The 19,202-nt window shown below is 37.1% G+C and overlaps 1 protein-coding gene across 1 annotated transcript in view; it reads left to right on the top strand.

The window, feature by feature from the left end:
• Positions 1 to 322: 322 nt before the first annotated feature.
• The window catches only part of LPAR4 (lysophosphatidic acid receptor 4), a 76,031-nt gene continuing 57,151 nt past the window's right edge, over positions 323 to 19,202 (top strand). Inside the window, exon 1 of the mRNA XM_053699496.1 lies at positions 323 to 790. The gene's annotated coding sequence lies outside the window, so the exon portion shown is untranslated. The remainder of the gene's footprint in view (positions 791 to 19,202) is intronic.

The raw sequence follows: 19,202 nt of genomic DNA, 5'->3' as shown, positions 1-19,202 counted from the left end.
TACAATGTGACCCTTTTTTAATACTTGTGATCTATGAAAACATTTACTAAGTCCAAGAAGTTACATACCAAAGCAAAATACTTTTCTCACATGACTATGCAGTAAGCAGACTTTTTTTTCCACTGCATTCACGGAAGGTAATCACAAGTTTCAATGTTTTAAACTTTTTTCCTTTTCATTTTTTTAAGTGGTGAGCAAAACCCTGAAAGCAGATGAAACTACTTATGATTCCCACTGCATCATCTGGTTTATTTTGATCCTGAAACAGGAACAGTTGCACACCCACTACCAGCTAATTGGCCAGGATTATTTTTTTTTAACGAGCTGTTCTAAAGCAGTTAATTCTATACCGGGTAGCTGTTTTCATTGGTAATGTTCTTTATAAACTCTGTTAGAGCTATGATTGGCTTACAAAGAATGATAGAACATAAGGGGGCTGGGAGTGTTTACAGAGTCTGATAATACTTCTCATCCAATGAAAAGCATTTCCTATAGAGACCCCCAAGAGTCCCCTTGCTCACAATTCCAACCCAGACATTAGGCCTATTCTTCTTGCCAGTTTCTCTCCAAGGCATGCTGCTTTCAATTCTCTACCCTGTTTCTTTTCCCTAACAAAGGAGTGCTGGTAACAGCTGCTGAATTCAAGTCCTGAGGATTTACATTGAATTTTACAAAATACTGCACTGGAAAAATGCTTCTTACAACATAATATTTTGCAAAGATGGATAAATGAAAGAAGTTTTAATGTTTTTTTTTTTTTTTTCTGAAGTATAAAAGACAAGAAACATTGGTAAGTCAGCATTTTAACCATTATCATTCAATTTGAATGTTTGTGCAGTTTGTAGTTGCTTTTCATTACATAGAACTAAGACACATGTTAAACTAATAAAATTGTAACATATTTATTCACCAATTTTGTGTTTATAAGAATAATCAATATCTCACCATATGCAAGAAACTCTTTAAAATCGATCTTGATATCTGCTTTGAAAAAAAAACTGATTGGCATGGCATTTGTAGTATAAATATACTTTGTGTGTAAATGAATATTAAATGTTCATGCAAGTGTATTGAAGATGGTTTAAAGGTGAATGAAATAGTAGTTGTTAAAAATCAATAATGATGGATTAGCTGTGTAGGAAGCAATATTCTCAAATTCCTGAGGGAAGTAATTTATTTATACCCTCTGGGCGTTTTAGCATCATCTTTTCTGAGAGATGTGTCATGTAAGTAACTAATTGTATAAGGCTCTCAACAACATTTCTTTACGACATAGTGCACTAATGTTAAGGGGTATAGAGCAAAAAAGAAATTAAGTATTATCTGTACTATATTATAATTTATTGTGCACCTAAATCTGTAGGGGGCTCCTCCTTAGTAAATAGGAAAAATCCTGTTAGATGAGCACGGGGTACACTGGAACAACTGGCTGTAATTACTTAGTTCCAAATAGTAATTTATTCTCTGCTAATGTTAAATATAAGCAGTTAAATAGATTTTTATTTTTTTGATTTTTTTTTTGTGTGTGTGGACTCAGTATCTTTCCTTTTACGATGTATTTATACTTATGGTATGGAAAATATTCCTCATTTGAATTGAAATAAGGCTTGTTGTATTTAGCATAGCAATTCTATGTAAAGGACGCCTTCCTTTTTTTGTTTTCTATTAATTTTAAAACACAATATACCCCTTGGTATGAGCCATTCTGTTTTGTTTCCTTTTAATTTGCAGCTGTATAAAGATGGGTGTGACCTTGAGCTTTTGAATTGAACTGTGAACTCTAAATTATGTAGGGAGGATGAAGAGCAGAATGTAAACATGAGGGGGGGGATGTTGAGTTGGGGGAGGGGGTGTGAGCAGGGAGATCAATAGCTTAATGACTATCAGACGTAACGGAAACAGTACGAGGTTATATTTTGAATTCCAAGTAACTAAAATGTTCTTAATTTTTCTTTAATATATTTAATTGTGATGATTCATTTCTGATTCCATTATCTTTGCCCTGATGAGTATGTGTGTTGGGCTATAGTGCTGCTCATACAGAAATTTCCTGGTACAATTCTGTAACGTTTCCTGGAAACTGTAAGAGCTGGTGTTTTTTTTTTTTCTAAATGTGTCTGCAAATGTATATTGTGAGAGTGGCACCGTTATGTGAGCCCAGCCTAATTAGCAAACAATTCAGTGGTTGTTGTTGTGAGTCATTGAGGGAAGACTATTAGCTATGTCACTCTGATAGGCACAGACACATATGCCAGCTCTCCTTATGGAAGAAACAGACTTATTGCCTTAAATGTTATACCCCCACTTCTATGCACTGTGTGTAAACTTAGTCTGCAAGGCAATCACAAGATTTATGCATCCCAGCTGAATAATTTTTTTTTTCTCTGAGTAACATCTTAAAGGGACATTAAACACTAAATACATGTTAGATAGAATGATGCATTCACAGAAAAGATTAGTCTGAGAATAAAATGTTGATGTATTTTTTGGTAAAATCTTAGGTTAGCGTTCTAAATTATTTTCTCAGCCATATCTTATTATTTTCCTACAAAAATTGGTGTGGGGGTTCAGATGAGGGCTACCAACAATCCTGCAGTGTTTGTGTCTCCAGGAACAAAAAGGGGAGTCATATTTTGGGGTGTAAAGTCCCTGTTTTCCCCATAGACTTTCCACAGCCATCCAGCTCTGCTCACCTATATGGATACATTGTATCAAACCCTCAGCCTACAGCTTTTTATACATTTGTAACTGTTTACTGTACACAGACACTTAAAGCAGCCCTCTCAGTAACAACTGTACAAACTGCTGAGGAAATAATGTTCACACAGCCTTAAAGGGCAGGATAGCGCCTGGTCACACAATCTTAAAGGGACAGACAAAACCCCACACAGCCTTGAAAGGGTCAACTAGCACCACAGGCACACAGTCTTAAATGGACAGATTGCAGTAATGTTCATGCAGCGCAACCTTAAAGGGCAGCTCGACACCTGCGCACAGAGCCTTAAAGGAAGAGATCACCGTAATGTACACGCAGCACAACCTTAAAGGGCAGCTCGACACCTGCGCACACAGCCTTAAAGGGACAGATCACTGTAATGTGCACACAGCACAACCTTAAAAGGCAGCTCGACACCTGCGCCCCGAGAGCCTTAAAGGAACAGATCACCGTAATGTACACACAGTGCAACCTTAAAGGGCAGCTCGACACCTGCGCCTCGAGAGCCTTAAAGGAACAGATCACTGTAATGTGCATGCAGCGCAACACCTGCGCACAGAGCCTTAAAGGGAAAGATCACTGCAATGTGCACGCAGCGCAACCTTAAAGGGCAGCTCGGCACCTGCTCACAGTCTTAAAGGGGCAGGAACACACAACCTTTTAGTGAGTTTACACGCACAGTTTTAAAGGGAGCAATAGTATGCATCCCCATGTGATGCACGCAGCCTTAAAGGGACGCTCTGTCTTAACGGGACAGTGGCACGTGCACGCACACAAACACACAGAGCACTCTCAGCCTTTAAAAGGACAACTTGCACCACACGCATGCAGCCTAAAAGGGACAGATCACCGTAATATTCACACAGCGCAACCTTAAAGGGCAGCTCGACACCTGCGCACACAGTTTTTAAGGTACAGGCACACACAACCTTTAGTGGTTAAACGCAGACAGTTTTAAAGAGAGCTATAGTATGCATCCACACGCAAAGCACAGCATCTTAAAGGGACAGGGGCATGTGCACAGCCTTTAAAAGGACAACTTGCACCATAACCACACAGTGTTAACGGAACAGCTCACACCATGCACACCTAGCGCAGCCTTAAAGGGCAGCTCACCGCCTGCTCACACAGTCTTAAAGGGGCAGGCACACACAACCTTTAGTGGGTAAAATAACACCACACGCACACAGTCTTAAAAGGGAGCGATAACAGTATACATCCACACGCAACGCACACAGCCTTAAAGGAACATCTCACACAATGCTCAGCCTTTAAGGTGCAGGCACACAGGCTTTTAAGCACACCCAAATGCACACAGCCTTAAAGGGGCACCCAGTATTAAAGTGACAGACAAACGCAGACTTTAAAGGGGGAGCTCACACCACACACACACAGTTTTAATGGTACAGGTGCCACAATGTTCACACACACAGCTTTAAAAGGACAGCTCATGGCATTCACGCACAGCCTTAAATGCTTTAAAGGAATGGTTTATGGTACACACAGACTTTGGGGTTGAATTATCAAGATCCGAATGGAGCTTGATGCCCCCTGTTTCCACCCAAACCTTCAGGCTCACCAGAAACGGTAGTTATGAAGCAGCTCCATAACTGATCTGCTGCCTCTGAGGCTGCGGTCTTCAATACGCCCGATCCTATACAACCAGGCTGATTGACACCCCCTGCTAGCGGCCGATTGGCCATGAATCTGCAGGGGGCGGCATTGCACAAGCAGTTCACAAAAACTGCTTGTGCAATGATAAATGCCGACAGCGTATGCTGTCAGCATTTATCAATGTGCGGCAGATATGATACGCTATCATGTCTGTCCGCACTTTAGTAAATCGGCCCCTTAGAGATGGCTCAAGGCAATCCTAAAAAGAGTTATAGAGATTTTATGGCATTCACACAAAGCCATGAGCTGTGCTTTTAGTCTGAGTGTGTGTGTTTTTGTTGTTGAGCTAACAGTTTGAACGGTTCCCCAATCAGCCCTCTTGTCATACAGCACCTTTGTTTTAGTGGGATGATTAGAAAATAGTTCAAACTGTTAGTTCAATAAAAATATTACTTTTCAAGTTTGTGGCCAGAGGGCAGTGTATTTGAATTTCAGCGCTACATTAAAAAGTAAGGCTTTAAGGCTGTGTGAACATTATTTGCTCAGCAGTTTGTACAGTTGTTACAGAGAGGTCTGCTTTAAAGGACCAGTCAACACATTAGATTTGCACATTAGATTTGCATAATCAACAAATGTAAGATAATAAGACAATGCAATAGCACTTAAGGGACACTCGGGTTAAATTAAATTTTCATGATTCAGATACAGTATGTAATTATAAACAACTTTCCAATTTACTTCCATTAAAACAAATGTGCACAGTCTTTTATATTTACAATTTTTGAGTCACCAGATCCTACTGAGCATGTGCAAGAATTCACAGACTATACGTATATGCATTTGTGATTGGCTGATTGCTATCACATGGTACAAGGGGAGTGGAAATATACATAACTTTGAAATTTGTTATAAAAAAATCTACTACTCATTTGAAGTTCAGACTAAGTGCTATTGCATTGTCTTGTTATCTTGCATTTGTTGATTATGCAAATCTAATGTGTTGACTGGTCCTTTAGTCTGAACTTCAAATGAGTAGTAGATTTTTTTATAAAAAAAAATTCAAAGTTATGTATATTTACACTCCCCTTGTACCATGTGATAGCAATCAGCCAATCACAAATGCATATACGTATAGTCTGTGAATTCTTGCACATGCTCAGTAGGATCTGGTGACTCAAAAATTGTAAACATAAAAGACTGTGCACATTTGTTTTAATGGAAGTAAATTGGAAAGTTGTTTATAATTACATGCTGTATCTGAATCATGAAAATTTAATTTAACTTGAGTGTCCCTTTAAGTATCTGTACAGTAAACGGTTACAAATGTATAAAAAGCTGTAGGCAGAGGGTTTGATACAATGTATCCATGTAGGTGAGCAGAGCTGGCTGGCTGTGGAAAGTCTATGGGGAAAACAGGGACTTTACACCCCAAAATATGGCTCCCCTTTTTGTTCCTGGAGACACAAACACTGCAGCATTGTTGGTAGCCCTCATCTGAACCCCCACGCCAATTTTTGTAGGAAAATAATAAGATATGGCTGAGAAAATAATTTAGAACGCTAACCTAAGATTTTACCGTATATATATATTTTTTATTTTTTTTAAAGTTTCATTAATTGTTTGAATAGTGACAAAATTATTTAAAAGTTTTAATGTCTATAAACAATGGGAGCTGCCATATAACTTTTATTCTTTGCTGTGGCAAAGTAAGGGTAGTTATAAATAGGCCACTAGATTGTGCAGCCAATGGCTGTGTGGAATATAACAGTGTTCTGCGCTTCCATTTCTAAAAGGAACTAAAAAGCTCAAAATTTCAGAAGGAATTACAGGAAAAGAGGGCAAATATATATATATATATATATATATATTATACAAAACACGGAAGGGAACTGCACTCTCATACCGGACCGGGTACACACCCATGACCCTGCAACATGCTCAGCCCTGGGTGCCACTGGCACTCACAGGAAGCTGTGCTGTCCCCAGAGCCACAAGCAGTTAACCCCAGACAGGTCTGGGTGCAAGAACCATAGGGAAAATTACAAAACAAATTAATACAAATGGGACAAGGTCAGGTACCACGTCAAGGTCCTTTTCAATACAGGAAAAGAGGGCAAATATAAATATATTGCAGAGTGTGTATATATGTGTGTGTGTATATATATATATATATATATATATATATATATATATATATATATATATATATATATATATATATATATATATATATAGTAGGAAAATAATTCAAAGCACTCTCTGGACTTTTGATAATAAAGGCAAATTTAATTGTGATAGTGACGTTTCGGGACCAAACCTGTCCCTTCTTCTGACAGTCAAACAATGCAAAAACCAAACTTAAATAGGCCATTCAGACCCTCCCCTGTATTGCTACCAATCACAGGTAAGCGTGTGCAAAAGTGAAGACCACACCAAAATAAGGTGTGGAAAAGTGGTTGTGTACAATGTGTAATTATAAAGGTGTCAAACCATATATAAAACTGAAATCTCATATTAGTGTGATACTCATATGTGTTTCTAAGTGAGCTTTGATCAAAATAGTTAAGTTATAAGAGCAATTACTGCAATTTTTCAAAATACATATCAAGGATTCACCCCTCCTTTAGAGTGCACCAAATGGATTCTACCATTATTCAAAGGAACCACCCCTATTCATTGATAGGTTCTAGTCCATAGTCATAACATTACTACATAATATAACTATCGTGGTCATCTAGCCCCTGAACACAGCTATTTCCTATTGTTGTAACTTCACAGCACCCCATATATGTGGTATTATTAAACCACAGCACAAAAACGATAATACAGACCCTGCAATCAACTCACCATTAGATGCTATTGATATCGTAGCATTTGCTGACACACCCCTCCTGCTCTCATAGGTTACGCCTAAACAGCACCTCTCAATTTTCATATGTGTTAGAAAATAAAAATAAGCGTTAGCAACCAGATCCTTATAAGATTAAATGTCAGAGACTATGGGTACGCATCTGTCTTGAGGTGTTTGACATTTAATCTTATAAGGATCTGGTTGCTAACGCTTATTTTTATTTTCTAACACATATGAAAATTGAGAGGTGCTGTTTAGGCGTAACCTATGAGAGCAGGAGGGGTGTGTCAGCAAATGCTACGATATCAATAGCATCTAATGGTGAGTTGATTGCAGGGTCTGTATTATCGTTTTTGTGCTGTGGTTTAATAATACCACATATATGGGGTGCTGTGAAGTTACAACAATAGGAAATAGCTGTGTTCAGGGGCTAGATGACCACGATAGTTATATTATGTAGTAATGTTATGACTATGGACTAGAACCTATCAATGAATAGGGGTGGTTCCTTTGAATAATGGTAGAATCCATTTGGTGCACTCTAAAGGAGGGGTGAATCCTTGATATGTATTTTGAAAAATTGCAGTAATTGCTCTTATAACTTAACTATTTTGATCAAAGCTCACTTAGAAACACATATGAGTATCACACTAATATGAGATTTCAGTTTTATATATGGTTTGACACCTTTATAATTACACATTGTACACAACCACTTTTCCACACCTTATTTTGGTGTGGTCTTCACTTTTGCACACGCTTACCTGTGATTGGTAGCAATACAGGGGAGGGTCTGAATGGCCTATTTAAGTTTGGTTTTTGCATTGTTTGACTGTCAGAAGAAGGGACAGGTTTGGTCCCGAAACGTCACTATCACAATTAAATTTGCCTTTATTATCAAAAGTCCAGAGAGTGCTTTGAATTATTTTCCTACTACATACTCCTGAGAGCACCCTGGCAGTTGTGGAGAGTTGGTGAGAGTGCAGATACTGAACTTTTCTACATTATATATATATATATATATATATATATATATATATATATATATATATATATATATATATATATATATATATATATATATATATATATATATATATATATATATATATATATATATATATATATATATATATATATATATATATATATATATATATATATATATATATACAAAACACGGAAGGGAACTGCACTCTCATACCGGACCGGGTACACATCCCATGACCCTGCAACATGCTCAGCCCTGGGTGCCACTGGCACTCACAGGAAGCTGTGCTGTCCCCAGAGCCACAAGCAGTTAACCCCAGACAGGTCTGGGTGCAAGAACCATAGGGAAAATTACAAAACAAATTAATACAACACACAGAGAAAACCCAGCACTCACTTACAAGCTCTCAGCTAAGATTTAAAAGCAAAAATGGAAAGGTTAGTTACCGCATCTGGCCAAATGGGACAAGCTCAGGTACCACGTCAAGGTCCTCTCCAATACCTGAGACCCTAAAACAGCCACACAATGCAAGCTTGGAGAGGACCTTGACGTGGTACCTGAGCTTGTCCCATTTGGCCAGATGCGGTAACTAACCTTTCCATTTTTGCTTTTAAATCTTAGCTGAGAGCTTGTAAGTGAGTGCTGGGTTTTCTCTGTGTGTTGTATTAATTTGTTTTGTAATTTTCCCTATGGTTCTTGCACCCAGACCTGTCTGGGGTTAACTGCTTGTGGCTCTGGGGACAGCACAGCTTCCTGTGAGTGCCAGTGGCACCCAGGGCTGAGCATGTTGCAGGGTCATGGGATGTGTACCCGGTCCGGTATGAGAGTGCAGTTCCCTTCCGTGTTTTGTATATGTCTAGGGTGGTTACATATTCCTGTGCACCCTTCCCTTGTTTTCAGTTTGTTTGGATTTGAAAGCTTGCATTGTGTGGCTGTTTTAGGGTCTCAGGTATTGGAGAGGACCTTGACGTGGTACCTGAGCTTGTCCCATTTGGCCAGATGCGGTAACTAACCTTTCCATTTTTGCTTTTAAATCTTAGCTGAGAGCTTGTAAGTGAGTGCTGGGTTTTCTCTGTGTGTTGTATTAATTTGTTTTGTAATTTTCCCTATGGTTCTTGCACCCAGACCTGTCTGGGGTTAACTGCTTGTGGCTCTGGGGACAGCACAGCTTCCTGTGAGTGCCAGTGGCACCCAGGGCTGAGCATGTTGCAGGGTCATGGGATGTGTACCCGGTCCGGTATGAGAGTGCAGTTCCCTTCCGTGTTTTGTATATGTCTAGGGTGGTTACATATTCCTGTGCACCCTTCCCTTGTTTTCAGTTTGTTTGGATTTGAAAGCTTGCATTGTGTGGCTGTTTTAGGGTCTCAGGTATTGGAGAGGACCTTGACGTGGTACCTGAGCTTGTCCCATTTGGCCAGATGCGGTAACTAACCTTTCCATTTTTGCTTTTAAATCTTAGCTGAGAGCTTGTAAGTGAGTGCTGGGTTTTCTCTGTGTGTTATATATATATATATATATATATATATATATATATATATATATATATATATATATATATATATATATATTCATATATCATTTTATATTGCCATCTCAAAGTGTTTAATGTCCCTTTAAGTTATCTTAGGTTCTCTTTGCTTTGAATGTATGTTCCTATTCTTCCAAGGCTGAGTAGATATGTATGTGTGTGTGTGTGTATATATATATATATATATATATATATATATATATATATATATATATATATATATATATATATATATATATATATATATATATATATATATATATATATATATATATATATATATATATATATATATATATATCAAAAACTTGCACTCACTGGTCTTTTCAAACACCAAACATTTATTGTAACGTTTCGGAGACAAAGTTTCCCCTTCCTCAGACAGTCTGAGGAAGGGGATACTTTATCTCCGAAACGTTACAATAAATGTTTGGTGTTTGAAAAGACCAGTGAGTGCAAGTTTTTGCTACCGTTATCTACTATCCACTAGCACCCTGGCAGCTGAATTTGGAAGTGAGAGTGCTCATCTATGGGATTATAAATTTTATATAATCGGCTGAAGACGAGGTGGGTGAGTGGAAATTGTGAAATACACGAAAAGGAACTTGTTGGTTAATACATGTAACGCAAATGGTTATAGTATTGTTTTGACACTAAGACTTAACTAGGCAGCATTTTTTATACACATTTTTGGATTAAGCAGTGCACTATTAAGACATCGTCTAACATTTATCTGGTAACACAATAATAATAATAAAAGTGAGATCAGGCGTAATGGATGAATCAGAGGAAAGTTCCTATGTCCTAACGGACTTTGGAAAAAGGACTGACATATATGACATAGATGAGGCCCCAGTCTTTACAATTGACAGCCTGTTTTTTTATATTGACTCTTTTTAAGGAAAAAGGACATTAAATTGGAATTGGATATTAAAACTTTCAGAATATACAAATGTAACAAACACATACCCAGAGGGCTAAGGATACGAAAATTTCCATCATTCAGGGTATTGGAGGCTGAATTCATTTCCAAATGGAATTCAATTTTAGATACTTGCTCTTTTTGATTTATTGATAGAGTATAAGCAGCAACAAAGAGTCGAGCTATTGGAAGAAATGAAGGTAATACAAGACAAACTTAAAGCAGTCAAAAAAGACCCTGAGTTTAAGTCATATGACAAACAGTTTGAAAAAAATATGATCTCTTTTCGTCAGGAACTGTGGGAGTTTAAATCTAGAAAACTATCAAGGGATAAATATGATTACAATCACCACACAGTATACAGATGGGGTAATGATGGTTTTGGCAAAGAACCCTAAAAAGGTAGAAGGTGGTTTAATAACCGCACAAAAAAAGGGAAGTAAGTGACATTCTCAGACACTGAGTACGAGGTGGAGTCATCAGATGGTGAGAGTAATTTAGAAGAATCTGAACCTACAGTGCTACAAGCTACCTTTGAATTACCCAGGAATAAGGAGTCAAAAAACGAACAGGCAAAGACTTTCCCCAAAGAAAAAAGAAAAAAATACATAGGGGAAAGAGAGGAAAAAGAAGACATGGAAATAAGGGAGGGGGGAGCCAAACCAAATAAGACCACATCACAGAGCACATACATCACGAGATCAGGAAAACAGAACAAGAAATATGCATGAATAGTAATAATGTATTAAATTTGTCATGTATAGAATTAAGTGAATCTGAAGTACGGGTTTTATCAAAGGGCTTAAATTTTGTTCCTTCTCAGCATTTTAATCTTTTTAATACTATACTAGATACCAACAGATTTGTAAGAAAATTGATACTTCATAAGCATTTTATTAATGCTGAGAGGGAACAAACTAATGAGGAAGAGACTGAGAGCAATTTGATAAAAGATAATCTTGAATTTTCTGAATTGTGTACTTTTATGAATCTCCGGGATTTACTTAGAGAAAATGAAGAGGATTTAGATCACTTGGTAACAGAAAAGGATGTTGACTTAACTGGATTTAGAAAAAAAGAGCAATTTCTATCCAGTTAACTCAAGAACACAAGCTGTAGAAATTTTTCAAAAAGTTGTAGAAGAGAAATTGAGGGAGTTAAATAACAATATAACGAAGAAACATAAACAAAATTTGTCATTGAAGGAGAAAGAGGCCTTGAAAAAACTAACAGAAGACAGTAGGATAGTGGTGAGGTCCTCTGACAAAGGAGGAAATGTGGTTGTGTTAGACAGAGAAGCCTATAGAAAAGAAGCATTCAGACAACTACATGACACTGAAGTATATAGCAGATTGAGAGATAATCCTACCAGACAATATACTAAGATACTGATTGATATTGTCAAAACTGCTAGATACAACAATGTCATCACACGTACTGTAGAAGAAATGTTAGTTCCTGAAAATCCCATTAATCCAATTTTCCACTAATTCCCTAAAGTCCACAAGGACATGAAAAATCCCCCGGGGCGTCCCCCTTTCGAACATAATTGACAGTTTTCTTCAACCTTTGGTCTTAAAATTATATACAAGATACCACATCCCTACTATTGAAGTTGGAAACAGTAAAATGGAAGTCTAGTTATAGATTCCTGGTGGTGGATGTGGCATCTCTGTATACTTCTATCATTCATGAGAAAGGTGTGCAGGCTATTGATTTATTTTTGGAACACTGTAGCAATTACAACATACCTACCAAACAGTTTATTGTAAATGCTATTGAATATCTCCTTACACACAACTTTTTTATGTTTGAGGGGGGTTTCTTTCTCCAAAGACGTGAGACCGCTATGGAGGCGAAGTTTGCCCCCTGTTACGCCAATCTCTTTATGGGATGGTGGGAGCGGTTCCACGTCTTTGGAGACAGAAACCCACTCAAAGACAAGATCATTATGTATGCCAGATTTATAGATGACCTGTTCTTTATTATAGACGGTGATGAACAGAATGTAAAACTATTCTGTGAATATCTAAATCAAAATGATAGTGGCATAAAGTTGATAGGGGAACAAAATGAAGACAGTGTATGTTTCCTAGATGTAATCATCAGAGGAAACAGTGACACTGGCCAGATAGAGACTGAACTATATAGGAAGCCTACATCAGGGAACACAATACTTGAGTATAGCTCCTGCCATCCAAGACACACCCTACAGGGCATCCCAAAGGGACAATACATAAGAGCAAAACGGAACTGTACAAAAGCTGAGGATTATCTCAAGCAAGCTGACATAATCACTGAACGTTTGAAAAAGAGGGGGTATGCGGAACAAACCCTTATAAAGATTATGGAAGACGTGGATAGGATACCCAGAGTAGACATTTTGAAATACAAAGATAGGGCCAAGGGCTTAAAAGGAAAACAAAAAGAAAGACCAAAATGTATTACTACCTATAGCTTGGAGTTCAGAGATATCTGCAACATAGTAAAAGAAAGCATTCCTATTCTGTACACAGACCCCATACTGAAAGGTACCATACAAGAAGGATGTGAGTTTATACCCAGAAGAGGTAAAACAATAGGTAACTTCACATCTCCATCAGATTGTTCAAGTAAAACACAAAATCAATGTTGGCTTAAACAAAGAAAAGGATTTTTTTTCGATGCAGGCGCAACATCTGTAAGAAATGTGAATATGTTGTAGAGGGGGATCAATTCACCTCCACTAGTACACAAAAGTCTCATGACATAGCAACTACACATGTAATATATTTGTTGACCTGCAGGGGGTGCTCCAAACAGTACGTTGGAAAAACAAAGAGACCCATAAAGGACAGGTTCTTAGCCCATCTTAGGTCCATTGACGACCCAGAATCAGATACTCCCATAGCACGACACTTCAGAGAAAATCACAATTCCAATGCTAAATTGTTAACAGTACAGGCAATTGATCATGTCCCAATGTGGAAAAGGGGGGTGATAGAGAAACCAAATTGGATACTGGAGAAATATTTTGGATCTTTACCTTAAACAGCAGTGTACCATATGGATTAAACTTTAGACGAGATATTGATCTTTGTGTATAAATTAATATAATTGATTGTGTTTTTTAATACTATATTAAAGGAATTGTATCTAATATTTAAACACTAAGTTCTAAAATGAATGATGTTGTATCTGCTTGCAATAGGTGCTTTTAGAGAAAGGTTGCAATTAATTAATTATGTAAATTTACTCTACTTTTGAGCCTATTTAAGCTGGGACATACTGGGATTCCCATGAGCAGTGAACAAGTGCATACAGGCACGAAACATGTCTGCCGCATGGGAACCCAGCTAACCTCTCTGCACTTGTGTATTTTGCTGCAAGTCTTAGTGTACTTTACTATTGACTTACCTGTTTTTATGATGATCTTCTATCAAATAAAGGTTTATATTTTTATCTAATCCGGTGGAGTGCCTGGATATTTCTTCTGTGAATATATATATATCTCACACCCAAGGGTGTTAAGGGAACTTAGCACTGTTATAGACAAACCTCTACTCTTAATATTTCAAGACTCATTATCCTCAGGCATGGTACCCAAGGATTGGCGTAAAGCTGATGTGGTGCCACTCTTCAAAAAGTGAAGTAGGGATGATCCAGGAAGCTATAGACCAGTTAGTCTGACCTCAATAGTGGGGAAGATATTTGAAGGGATTATATTGATGAGCATATTCGTGTAAACAAGATTATGAGTTCTAATCAGCAAGGTTTTATGAGAAATAGACCATATCAAACTTATCTAATTTAGATTCTATGAGGAAGTAAGTAAAAATATAGATAAAAGGGAATCGGTTGATGTGATATACTTAGATTTTGCAAAGGCGTTTGATACAGTGCCACATGAGAGATTAATGCACAAAATTAGGGGACTGGGGATATCTGAAAATGTTAGTTTATGGATAAATAACTGGATAAAATATAGTGAGCAACGAGTAGTAGTAAATGGATCATACTCAGATTGGACAAAGGTAATCAGTGGAGTACCCCAGGGATCAGTGCTGGGCCCTATTCTTTTTAATATTTTTATAAATGACTTGGAGCTAGGATTAAATAGCGACATCTCTATTTTTGCAGATGATACTAAGTTAAAGGGACAGTCTACACCAGAATTGTTATTGTTTTAAAAGATAGGTAATGCCTTTATTACCCATTCACCCAGTTTTGCATAACCAACACGGTTATAATAATATGCTTTTAACCTCTGTGATTATCTTGTATCTAAGCCTCTGCAAACTGCCCCTTTTTTCAGTTCTTTTGACAGACTTGCAGTCTAGCCAATCAGTGCCTGCTCCCAGATAACTTCACGTGCACGAGCACAGTGTTATCTATATGAAATACGTGAACTAACACCCTCTAGTGGTGAAAAACTGTTAAAATGCAATATGGAAAGAGGTGGGCTTCAAGGTCTAAGAAATTGGCATATGAACCTCCTAGGTTAAGCTTTCAACTAAGAATACCAAGAGAACAAAGCAAAATTGGTGATAAAAGTAAATTGGAAAAATGTTTAAAATTACATGCTCTATCTGAATCATGAAAGTTTATTTTGGCCTAGACTGTCCCTTTAAGTAAGGTCATTAGGTTAGCACAGGATGAACTTTTCATTACAAAGGGACCTGCAAAAATTAGAAGTATGGGCAGGTAAATGGAAAATGAGATTAAATACGGGAAAATGCAAGGTTCTATATTATGGAAGTAAAAATAAGCAGACAATGTATTATTTAAATGGGACAAGACTTAGCCAAACACAGGAGGAAAGGGATTTGGGGGTAGTAATAGATAGCAAGCTAAAGATGGGTGCACAATGCAGGGCAGCAGCTTCAAAGGCTAATAAGATACTAGCATGTATTTAAAAGAGGCATTGACTCAAGGAAGGAAAGCATAATTCTGTCACTAATATAAAGCCCTGGTAAGACCTCACCTTGAGTATGGAGTGCAGTTCTGGGGACCAATCGCAAAAAAAAGATATTGCAGAACTAGAAAAAGTTCAGAGAATGGCCACAAAGCTAATAAGGGGATTGGAGAATTTAACTTTTAAGGAGAGGCTAGCCAAACTGGGTCTGTTTTTTTTTTAGAAAAAAGACGCTTAAGAGGTGACATGATTACTTTATATAAATATATTCAAGGCCCATATACAGAGATGGCAGAAGCTCTGTTTATTCCAAGAAATTTGTTTGTGACCAGAGGTCACAATTTAAGGTTGGAGGAAAGGAGATTTATTTTTTTTTATTTTCACTGTAAGAGCAATAACATCGTGGAACTCATTACCAAAGGAGGCAGTGAATGCCAATACCTAATATGCATTTAAAACATATTTGGATACATTACTGTATATGTGTGTGTGTATGTGTATATATATATATATATATATATATATATATATATATATATTTATTTCAATGCTTCTCTTTGAAAAGACCTGATTGGGCAGTCGACTGATTGCAGCAGAATATATTTCTCCAATAGGTATCTATAAATGAAGGTTTTGTGTATTTTTTTTTTGAGTCACTTGCTTACTTGAAGATGCTGTAGGTGGGGAAACCTTCTGTGATGATGTAGCTGTTACAGAAGGAGTAGAAAGAGCCAGATTTATCATCCATGGGCTGACGGTGGCGTAGATATTCGCACCTGTACGCCTGGCTTCTTCTATCTCTCTCTATCTCTATATGTTAGTCCAGTGATTTAGTTCATAACAAGAGTATTGCATTGATCAATGGTTCTTTGAGCTGAAAGGTGTATAGAGGCTGACAATATCCAGTGTATGAAAGCAGACCAGGGAGAGATATAACAATACACATAGCATATACTGACATAAAGTTCATATCTACCAGGCATCGGTATGTATATTTGTGTATACAGAGGAAATATAACATTGTCAACCCCCCCCCCAAAAAAAAATAAAATAAATAAGAACAATAATAGTAATGGCATCAAAATGATGGTAAATCCTATTGTTTGTGAAAAGCTAAGATTTATCATTGGAACAAAAAAAGGGGACGTTCATTCATGAAGTTTAAAATACTTCATGCTAAAAGCACCTTTATTTGTTTGCAGCGTTCACCGCTCTGAGCTGCTTAGGCAGAACGCCATTTGGCCGAGAGGTGACGTTTCCACTGCTTAGCCAATAGCCGGGCGTGAAATCCTACTTGGCGCCGTATATTGCTAAGAGGTGGAAACCTCACCTCTCAGCCAAATAGCGATCTGCCGTGGGCTGCCTTAGCAGCTCAGTGAAGCGAACGCTGCAAACAAATAAAAGAGCTTTCAGCATGAAGTATCTTATACTTCATGAATGAAAGTCCCCTTTATTTGTTACAATGGTAAATCCTAGCATTTCACAAACGCTTGGATTTACCATCATTTTAATTTGTACATGAGTTTACCTATGTGTAAAGAATGTGGTGATGGTGAATATAAAATGTAATTAACCAAATGAAAGTATATTATAAAAAAAATTGGTAATGTGTCAAGAACCCAGTGTCCGCATTTAGTCCAGTATTTAAAATGCATTATCATTGTAATGTCATACAAGGAACCCCGAGGGGAACCTAAGGCGGGGTGCGCTGGGTGAATGTGAAATGTGAACTTATGCACAAACAATATGGCTCCCGTGAAATAGGGTAGAAAGTCAATACCAGTGTAAGACAAAAAGAAGACGGCGGCAAAGCTCCTCTGGTCTTCGGCGTGAAGATTTCTGAAAATTAAGAGTGAGAAAGAGGGCGCCACATAGCGTGATACTGTTGATACAGATTCAGAAGGCAAGGAATTCAAAAAGGCTTACCGAACAGCTCGGCACCGTTCTGTGACCGGTGCTATCAGGCAGACTAACACTCTCAGTGGTTAGCACACTGGGTGGCCTCGGATGGAATGCAGGCGGGTGGGTCTCAGCGTTGAGAATTAGCACACTGGGTGGCCTCAGATGTAAAGGAAACAGGTGGATTTCAGCGTTGCTTGATTAGAGCAAATCCGCGTCTCTGCAACACCTATACTGCAGCCTCCAATGGATTATAAACATAAGATACCTCTCCAAATAAGGTAAATGATTGTGAGCGACAACTTCCGTATGATAAAATTAAAATCTTTTAATCAAACCAGGTTTTTGCTACGCGTTTCTAGACCAATGGTCTTTTCCTCAGGCATAAAAACAAGGAATAAATTTACAAATACAATGCAACCTTATATACAGGTAATTAAAAACGGAAGTTGTCATAGTATTAAAAAAGAGACCTATCATGGTCAAAATGACCCTGTGAATCTTATCAGCATTAATTAACAAATCAGCAAATTAAGCCAGTGTCAGCACATATTACGATATCTTTACAAAATGTTTCTAAATGGTTTCTAATATTTGTAACTGATTTTTGATATTACGTATGAATGTGAAATGTTAATAAAAGGAAGTGTGAAAAAAAGAATTTGTTACTAATTTTTGATATTACATATGAATGTGAAATGTTAATATAAGGGAGTGTGAAAAAGGAATGTAGTTGTTTCACACAAATGTGTGTATATGCTAGTTGGTATATATATATATACATAAACCATAACATATTGGATTTTAAAATTATTTCGTGTATAGTATTATGTGAAACTGTTGTGTGGAGCTTAAGATGTAATTCAAGGATACTCTGAGAAAAAAACTTTATCTAGATGTGAAAAGGAATATAGTGGTTTCTAAAATTGGGTTACCAAAATTAATGGATTAGTTTTATTTCGAACGTCACGGCTGTGGACGTGAGTACACTGTAGTTTGGATATATATATATAGAGATGATCTGCATATAATATTCTTCAATAATGAAAGTATTATGATTCCAAATAATAATAATAATAAATTGTCAAGGAATAAATTGTTCATTCAAAAGATAACAACTTTTCTGATGTTATATCAGAAAGCAATGAAATTAAACCCATGAGAGACCTCTTCTATCTTTTAGAAGAGGAATTAAATAAAGAACACAGACATTGGTGGGACCTCACGGCTTTGGAAAAGTACACAGAGGTGAAATATGTCCCTAGAGGACTAAGGATTCTAAAACATTGCTCATTTAAAGATGACCCTGCACTTTTACAAAAGTGGCATGAAGCACTCAATGAGTGCTCTTTTAATTTAATAAAGATTTTAATTGAACATAGACGCCAACTTTACAGTCAGAGTAGTACTAACATAGAGAAGATACAAACAGATCTCAGGGTATACCAACAAAACCCTGATTACAACAAAATTTTAAAAGAAATAAATGAACGCACTGATAGATTTCAAGAAAATATTGTTCAGAATAAAAACAAAAAACTACAAAGGGATCATGAAGATTACATCAACAATTGTGTATACACCTTCAATCGCAAGGATAATACATCGAGAAACAGTTCCACCCACCACAATCACTTAGAAACAAGAGGGGTACATCCTAATAGGAATAACAATAACTATTACAGACAACCACAATCTTTTCATAACCGATCTAATTTGGATCATTCGACCCATTACAATACATCCAATAATAGAACTCCCATATCTAATCAAGAACCAAGAATACA

This window comes from Bombina bombina, chromosome 1, assembly GCF_027579735.1.
Source record: "Bombina bombina isolate aBomBom1 chromosome 1, aBomBom1.pri, whole genome shotgun sequence".
Taxonomy (NCBI): domain Eukaryota; kingdom Metazoa; phylum Chordata; class Amphibia; order Anura; family Bombinatoridae; genus Bombina; species Bombina bombina.
Note: the sequence above shows the minus strand (reverse complement) of the source record. Positions and strands in the feature narration are given on the sequence as shown.